At 45.1% G+C, this 7,758-nt stretch overlaps 1 non-coding gene across 1 annotated transcript; it reads left to right on the top strand.

The window, feature by feature from the left end:
• Positions 1-342: 342 nt before the first annotated feature.
• On the top strand, positions 343-416 carry TRNAK-UUU (transfer RNA lysine (anticodon UUU)). The gene has a single exon. It is a non-coding gene; the product is annotated as a tRNA-Lys (tRNA).
• The last annotated feature ends 7,342 nt before the right edge of the window (positions 417-7,758 follow it).

The following is a 7,758-nucleotide window of genomic DNA, read 5'->3' as shown; positions in this document are numbered from 1 at the left end:
CTCTGGAATCAGAACTGAACAGATTTAAAATGCATCTGGGCTGAACTCCTTATTTAAGAACAGGGAAACTGAGTAGGCTTCCTTGGTGACTCAGACAGTAAAGAATCTGCCTGCAATGCAGGAGATGCAGGTTTGATCCCTGGGTCAGAAAGATCCTCTAGAGAAGGAAATGGCAACCCACTCTAGTATTCTTGCCTGGAGAATTCCATGGACAGAGGAGCCTGGCAGACTTCTGTCCATGGGGTTGCAAAAAGTAGGACATGACTGAGTGACAAACACATGCAGACTGTCTAGTGTTCTTTGTCTGGAATTTTGGGACATTAAAGAGACTTAGAGGTGAGTTCCCTGGAAGTCCAGTGGTTAGGACTTGGTGTTTTTGCTGCCAAGGGCCCAGGGTTCAATCCCTGGTCAGGGAACTAAGATCCTGCAAGCTGAGTGGCATGGTCAAAAAAAAGAGAGAGAGAGGGAGAGAGACTTAGAGATTATCTGGTCCCAACTTCTCCTTATATAGATGAGAAAACACATTTGCCAAGGCAAATATGGCTTATCAGGTGAAAAATCAAAGGAAGAATTGAAGTTTAGTTCTTCTGATTCTCTGAGTAGTTCTCTTTGTCACACCCTCATGGGATCTTTTCCTGCTTTGCAGGTAATGGAGCCAGAAATGGAAGAGTCATGGATACCCAGAGATAAGGACAGAGAAAGGACTGAAAACAGTACCTTTCCTTGATCTGTCTCAAAGTTTTGCCCAAGACTGGACCCATCTGAGTCCCAACCCAACGGATAACAAACTTGGGTAGACACCTGAGTTTCAATGAATCCCAGGGCTCTTCTTGATCCTAGACTAATACTTACCTCTCAAGTTGTCATAATAGGAAATGGAATTCTTTGTAAAGCATCTCCCCTTATGCTTGGTATGGAGTACAGGCTCAGCTAACCTTTGTCCCCATGATCTTGCATACTCCCTTTCCTCTTTTTATTTTTCGAATATTAGTTTGTAGACCAGGGATGGAGCCCATGCCCCTTGCATTGGGAGTGCAGAGTCTTAACCACTGGACCACCAGAAAAGCCCCTCCCTTCCTTCTTAATGTGTCAAAGTTAAGTCTATTTCTTCAACAAATAGAAGCTGAGGAGTACACTTTAGCGAGGACATCTCTAGAAAATTGAAATTGTTGGCTTTGAACTCAGCAAAGGTTTGCAAAAAACGTTGTCAGAGTAGTTAAACTTCCCAAAATAAAATCCTAGGAAAAGAAGCATTTTGAAGTCACTTTATCATTCCCCAACAAAATGTATTTCCTTTTCATTTACAAATTTCATTTCTAGGAAAGTATCCTGAGGAAAGGGCTTCCCCAGTGGCTCAGCAGGCAAAGAATCCGCCTATAACGCAGGAGACCCAGGAGATACGCGTTCAATCCCTGGAAGATCCCCTGGAAGAGGAAATGGCAACCCCTCCAGTATTCTAGTGTGGGAAATCCCATGGATGGAAGAGCCCGGCAGGCTACACACAGTGCATGGGGTCCCAAGAGTCCAGACACAACTGCGCAGGAGCACGGGTGGATCCTGAGCAAATAACCATTATCCTTTATGAAAGAAAACCAAAACTATCCAGCAATTGGACTGGCACCAATTTCACAACAGATTGGTGACATGGTGAAATAATAGGATGGGAAAGACTAGAGATTTCTTCAGGAAAATTAGAGATACCAAGGGAATATTTCAAGCAAAGATGGGCTCAATAAAGGACAGAAATGGTAAGGACCTAACAGAAGCAGAAGATATTAAGAAGAGGTGGCAAGAATTCACAGAAGAACTGTACAAAAAAGATCTTCACGACTCAGATAATTACGATGGTGTGATCATTCACCTAGAGCCAGACATCATGGAGGGTGATGTCAAGTGGGCCTTAGGAAGCATCACTACAAACAAAGCTAGTGGAGGTGATGGAATTCCAGTTGAGCTATTTCAAATCCTAAAAGATGATGCTGTGAAAGTGCTGCACTCAATATGCCAGTAAATTTGGAAAACTCAGCAGTGGCCACAGGACTGGAAAAGTTCCGTTTTCATTCCAATCCCAAAGAAGGGCAATGCCAAAGAATGCTCAAACTACTGCACAATTACACTCATCTCACACGCTAGTAAAATAATGCTTAAAATTCTCCAAGCCAGGCTTCAGCAATATGTGAACTCTGAACTTCCAGATGTTCAAGCTGGTTTTAGAAAAGGCAGAGGAACCAGAGATCAAATTGCCAATAGCTGCTGGATCATGGAAAAAGCAAGAGAGTTCCAGAAAAACATCTATTTCTGCTTTATTGACTATGCCAAAGCCTTTGACTGTGTGGATCACAATAAACTGTGGAAAATTCTGAAAGAGATGGGATACCAGACCACCTGACCTGCCTCTTGAGAAACCTATATGCAGGTCAGGAAGCCACAGTTAGAACTGGACATGGAACAACAGACTAGTTTCAAGTAGGAAAAGGAGTACATCAAGGCTGGATATTGTCACCCTGCTTATTTAACTTATATGCAGAGTACATCATGAGAAACGCTGGGCTGGAGGAAGCACAAGCTAGAATCAAGATTGCCAGGAGAAATATCAATAACCTCAGATATGCAGATGACACCATCCTTATGGCAGAAAGTGAAGAAGAACTAAAGAGCCTCTTGATGAAAGTGAAAGTGGAGAGTGAAAAAGTTGGCTTAAAGCTCAACATTCAGAAAACTAAGATCATGGCATCTGGTCCCATCACTTCGTGGTGAATAAATGGGGAGACATTGGAAACAGTGGCTGACTTTATTTTTCTGGGCTCCAAAATCACTGCAGATGGTGAGTGCAGCCATGAAATTAAAAGACACTCCTTGGAAGGAAAGTTATGACCAACCTAAACAGCATATTCAAAAGCAGAGACATTACTTTGTCAACAAAGGTCCATCTAGTCAAGGCTATGGTTCTTCTAGTAGTCATGTATGGATGTGAGAACTGGACTGTAAAGAAAGCTGAGAGCGAAAGAATTGATGCTTTTGAACTGTGGTGTTGGAGAAGACTCTTGAGAGTCCCTTGGACTGCAAGGAGATCCAACCAGTCCATCCTAAAGGAAATCAGTCCTGGGTGTTCATTGGAAGGACTGACATTGAAGCTGAAACTCCAATATTTTGGCCACCTGATGCAAAAAACTGACTCATTTGAAAAGACCCCGATTCTGGGAATGATTGAGGGCAGGAGGAGAAGGGGATGACAGAGGACGAGGTGGTTGGATGGCATCACTGACTTGATGGACATGAGTCTGGGTGGACTCTGGGAGTTGGTGGTGGACAGGGAGGCCTAGAGTGCTGCAGTCCATGGGGTTGCAAAGAGTGACTGAGCAACTGAACTGAATTGAACTGAAATATGGTAACTTATATGCAGAGTACATCATGAGAAACACTGAACTGGAAGAAACACAAGCTGGAACCAAGATTGCCGGGAGAAATATCAATAACCTCAGATACGCAGATGACACCACCCTTATGGCAGAAAGTGAAGAGGAACTCAAAAGCCTTTGATGAAAGTGAAAGTGGAGAGTGAAAAAGTTGGCTTAAAGCTCAACATTCTGAAAACGAAGATCATGGCATCCAGTCCCATCACTTCATGGGAAATAGACAGGGAAACAGTGGAAACGGTGTCAGACTTTATTTTGGGGGGCTCCAAAATCACTGCAGATGGTGACTGCAGCCATGAAATTAAAAGACGCTTACTCCTTGGAAGTAAAGTTATGACCGACCTAGGTAGCATATTCAAAAGCAGAGACATTACTTTGCCAACAAAGGTCCATCTAGTCAAGGCTATGGTTTTTCCTGTGGTCATGTATGGATGTGAGAGTTGGACTGTGAAGAAGGCTGAGTGCCAAAGAATTGATGCTTTTGAACTGTGGTGTTGGAGAAGACTCTTGAGAGTCCCTTGGACTGCAAGGAGATCCAACCAGTCCATTCTGAAGGAGATCAGCCCTGGGATTTCTTTGGAAGGAATGATGCTAAAGCTGAAACTCCAGTACTTTGGCCACCTCATGCAAAGAGTTGACTCACTGGAAAAGACTCTGATGCTGTGAGGGATTGGGGGCAGGAGGAGAAGGGGAGGACAGAGGATTAGATGGCTGGATGGCATCACTGACTCAATGGACATGAGTCTGAGTGAACTCTGGGAGTTGGTGATGGACACGGAGGCCTGGCGTGCTGCGATTCATGGGGTCGCAAAGAGTCGGACACGACTGAGTGACTGAAATGAACTGAACTGAACTGAACTGAATCCATATACAGAAATACTGTACAGCCTCTTCAAACTGAGTTACTGAGAAATGCTTATAGTTAAGTTGCAATAATTAAAAGAATGTTTGCTATAAAACAGTATATGTTGTATGATGCCATAAAATATTTTATATATACTTGCAAAATGGCATCAATGCATAGATTGAAGGCACATGCAATACAAGCCATATCGTCAACAGCAAACTATCTTGGGTTCTGTGGATTGTAGGTCATCAGATGTCCCCTGTGTGCTGTTAGGTGTGTGGCAGAGGCTAAGCTCTGGTTAGTCACACTATGTCATTTTATTCATAAGTATATTAAAAAGCAGAGACATCACTTTGCCAACAAAAGTCTGCATAGTCAAAGTTATGATTTTTCCAGCAGTCATATACAGATGTGATCATAAAGAAGACCATATAGATGTTGGACCATAAAGAAGGCTGAGTGTCAAAAATTGCTGCTTTCGAACTGTGGTGCTGGAGAAAACTCTTGAGAGTCCCTTGGACTGCAAGGAAATCAAACCAGTCAGTTCTAAAGGAAATCAACCCTGAATATTCATCAGAAGGACTTATGCCAAACCTGAAGCTCCAATACTTTGGCCACCTGATGTGAGGAGCTGATTCATTGGAAAAGACCCTGATGCTGGGAAAGATTGAAGGGCAAGAGGAGAAGGAGGCGACAGAGGATGAGATGGTTAGATAGCATCACCGATTCAATGGATATGAGCTTGAGCAAACTCTGGGAGATAGTGAAGGACAGGGAAGCCTGGCGTGCTGGAGTCCATGGGGTCACAAACAGTCGGACATGACTTAGCGATTGAACAGCAGCAGCAACACAGGAAAATGATATTTCCCAGCCTCCTTGCTTATAGGTTAGCCATGAGATTAACTCTGGCCAATGGAATGTAGGAAAAATGATATACTTGTAGACCTGGCTTTAGAAAACCCCTCCCCATCCAACCCAGCTTGTTGACTGGTCAATGATGCAAAAGATCCAGCTAAACACTTGGGGGCCCTGGGAACAGCATCACAGTAAGATGGGAGCATCCTGGGTCCCTGAGTCACTTCTTGAAGGGGAGTCACCAAAGAAAGCCATCCACCTAGTCTTTGTTCAACTTGGTGTGGATGAGAAATACAGTTTTACTCTGTTAATCCACTGTGATTTTGAGGTTGTTACAGGGGCTAATGACTTAACACGTGTTTTTTTTTTTTTTTTACTTTTCTATATTAAATATGTATGTCTTTTGAAATTAGCCAAAGAAGCTATTAAAAGAATATAACTGCCCATCCCTCTCTTTGTGCATGGCACCTACTGCTTTAAAGCATTCAGGAAAATCTGCATCTTTTTTTTTTTTAATATTGGCTGTGCTGGGTCTTTGTTGTGGCATGTAGGCTTTTCATTGTGGTGCCTGGGGGGCTTCTTCTCTAGTTACAGCGCACGGGCTTCTCCAGTTGTGGAGCACAGGCTGCAGAGCACGCAGGCTCGGTAGTTGTGGTGCAGTTGGGCTTAGTTGCCCTTCGACATGTGGAATTTTACTTCCTTGACCAGGGCTCGAACCTGTGTCCCCTTCATTGGAAAGCCAATTCTTAACCACAGGATCACCAGCAAAGTCCCAAGATCTGCCTCTTTAGAAGGGATAACCAACTTCTCACCCCCTCATGCCCCACTCAAACACACTGCCCTGGGAATATTTTGGCAAACTGGTCATTCCTTTGCATTTTACAGTCATGCCTTATTTGAAGACTTAAACGGTTTTTTACCAGAAACTTGGGTGAAGGACATGACTGCAAAGCCCCTGACAGCCTATTCAAGGAAATCAGACACAGGCTTGGGTCCTGTGTTTGGCCGGGGGCCTGGTATATGGTTTTGGAAAAGAGGTATTTGCTGTGGTTGGTTCTCAACCTGCAATTCAATCAAGCTTCATGAGTTGCTTGATGTGAACATGAAAGTGGTCACTGTGGAACAACTGGGTCAGTAAGAGGTGATGATGGGGTGGGGGGCAGGTGGACCTCACCTGTGCCTGACCTGCCTGTCCTCTGGGAAGAGTCACAGTCTCCAGGCTTTCCCTTTGCCATTTGCAATGCACACACCTGAGAACCGGACTTGGGTTCATTGAGATCAAAGTCTTGTTTCAGGGTCAGGGCAAGGTGCTGGCTGCCCCATTCATGCCCTGGAGTCAGTACAGACCCCACCTCTCAAATGGACATTGTTGCTTGAGGACCCCAATCTCCTCGACTCCCCACTGCTTTGCTTCACCCTTCTGCCTTCAAGGGTCCCAGAGGCCGTGCCAAATCTGGTTGATCCTGCTTTTCTCTCTCTCTTCTTTCTATGCACACACACACACACACACACACACACACACACACAGAGTTTAAGCCTCCACTTAAGATCACCAGTCCATCAGAAGAAGTTCTTATTTTAAGTGTACACTTGTTACTCCCTCTGTCTCTTGTAACTGTACCTGTGGTTGCTTTTTCATAAATTCTGCCTGTGTTCATGACCGAGTGACTTCAAAGATGCTGGGGAGTTTGGCGACAAGTCCTTTTGTGTGGCTTCCACCAGGTAAGACTTTATCTGAAGAGACTTTTCACCAAAGACTCCCATTCAAAGGGGCAGAAGACAGCCAGTGTGGTGTAGACACTATCCGAGTTTGGGTGGATGAGAGATGGAAAAGTGGTCGTGTGTCCGAGCAGTGAGTTCCTTGGTGAGCCATGCTGGCTACTAGTTTCTACTCTTGGGAACAGGGAGATCCCTTCTCTTCCGTGGACCCACCTTAGGAGGTTAAGGGGAAAGGCGTCCCTTTTGGGGTCCACACCACTTCAGCAGCCTCTTTCTTGGTGGTGCTAGTCACTCAAGGGTTTCTGTTGGTGGGCTGTCATCAGAGCTGAGTCTCTCCAGGTCTTGAATTGGCTTCCTTTCTTCTTCATCCTCTTCATTCTCAGCAGGCAGCCACCATCCAGTGGCAAAGACAACTCCAAGCCTCTCCAGGAACTCTGGTCCTCAGATTTCATGACCCCAGAGAAGACTGTTTGCTGCTCTTTCCCCAAAGTCTATCCACCCAAACACAGAGAAGTTTCTGATTGTCCCTCCTTGAGTCATGTGCCCATTTCTGAGTAGTTCACTCTGGCCCGTGGGCTGAAGTATTGCAACAGGCAGGTCTGGGTCACCAAGCACCCCTTTGGCAGAGGGCAGGATGGGCTTCCCAGGTGGCTCGGTAGTAAAGAAACCTCCTGCCAGTGTAGGAGACACGGGTTCGATCCCTGGGTTGGGAGATCCCCTGGAGAAGGGAATGGCTACCCAGTCCAGTATTCTTGCCTGGAAAATCCCAGGACAAAGCAGCCTGGTGGGCTACAGTCCATGGGGTCGCAAAGAGTCGGACCTGTCTTAATGACTTAATAACAACAACGGATGGGTGGATGGGTGTTGGGCCACCCTACCTGAACCACTTATAATAGATTCTCACAGAAAAGAAGGTTTCTG

The sequence above is a fragment of the Bos taurus genome, chromosome 5 (genome assembly GCF_002263795.3).
Source record: "Bos taurus isolate L1 Dominette 01449 registration number 42190680 breed Hereford chromosome 5, ARS-UCD2.0, whole genome shotgun sequence".
In the NCBI taxonomy this organism is placed as follows: domain Eukaryota; kingdom Metazoa; phylum Chordata; class Mammalia; order Artiodactyla; family Bovidae; genus Bos; species Bos taurus.
This window is presented reverse-complemented; position numbering and strand designations above follow the sequence as displayed.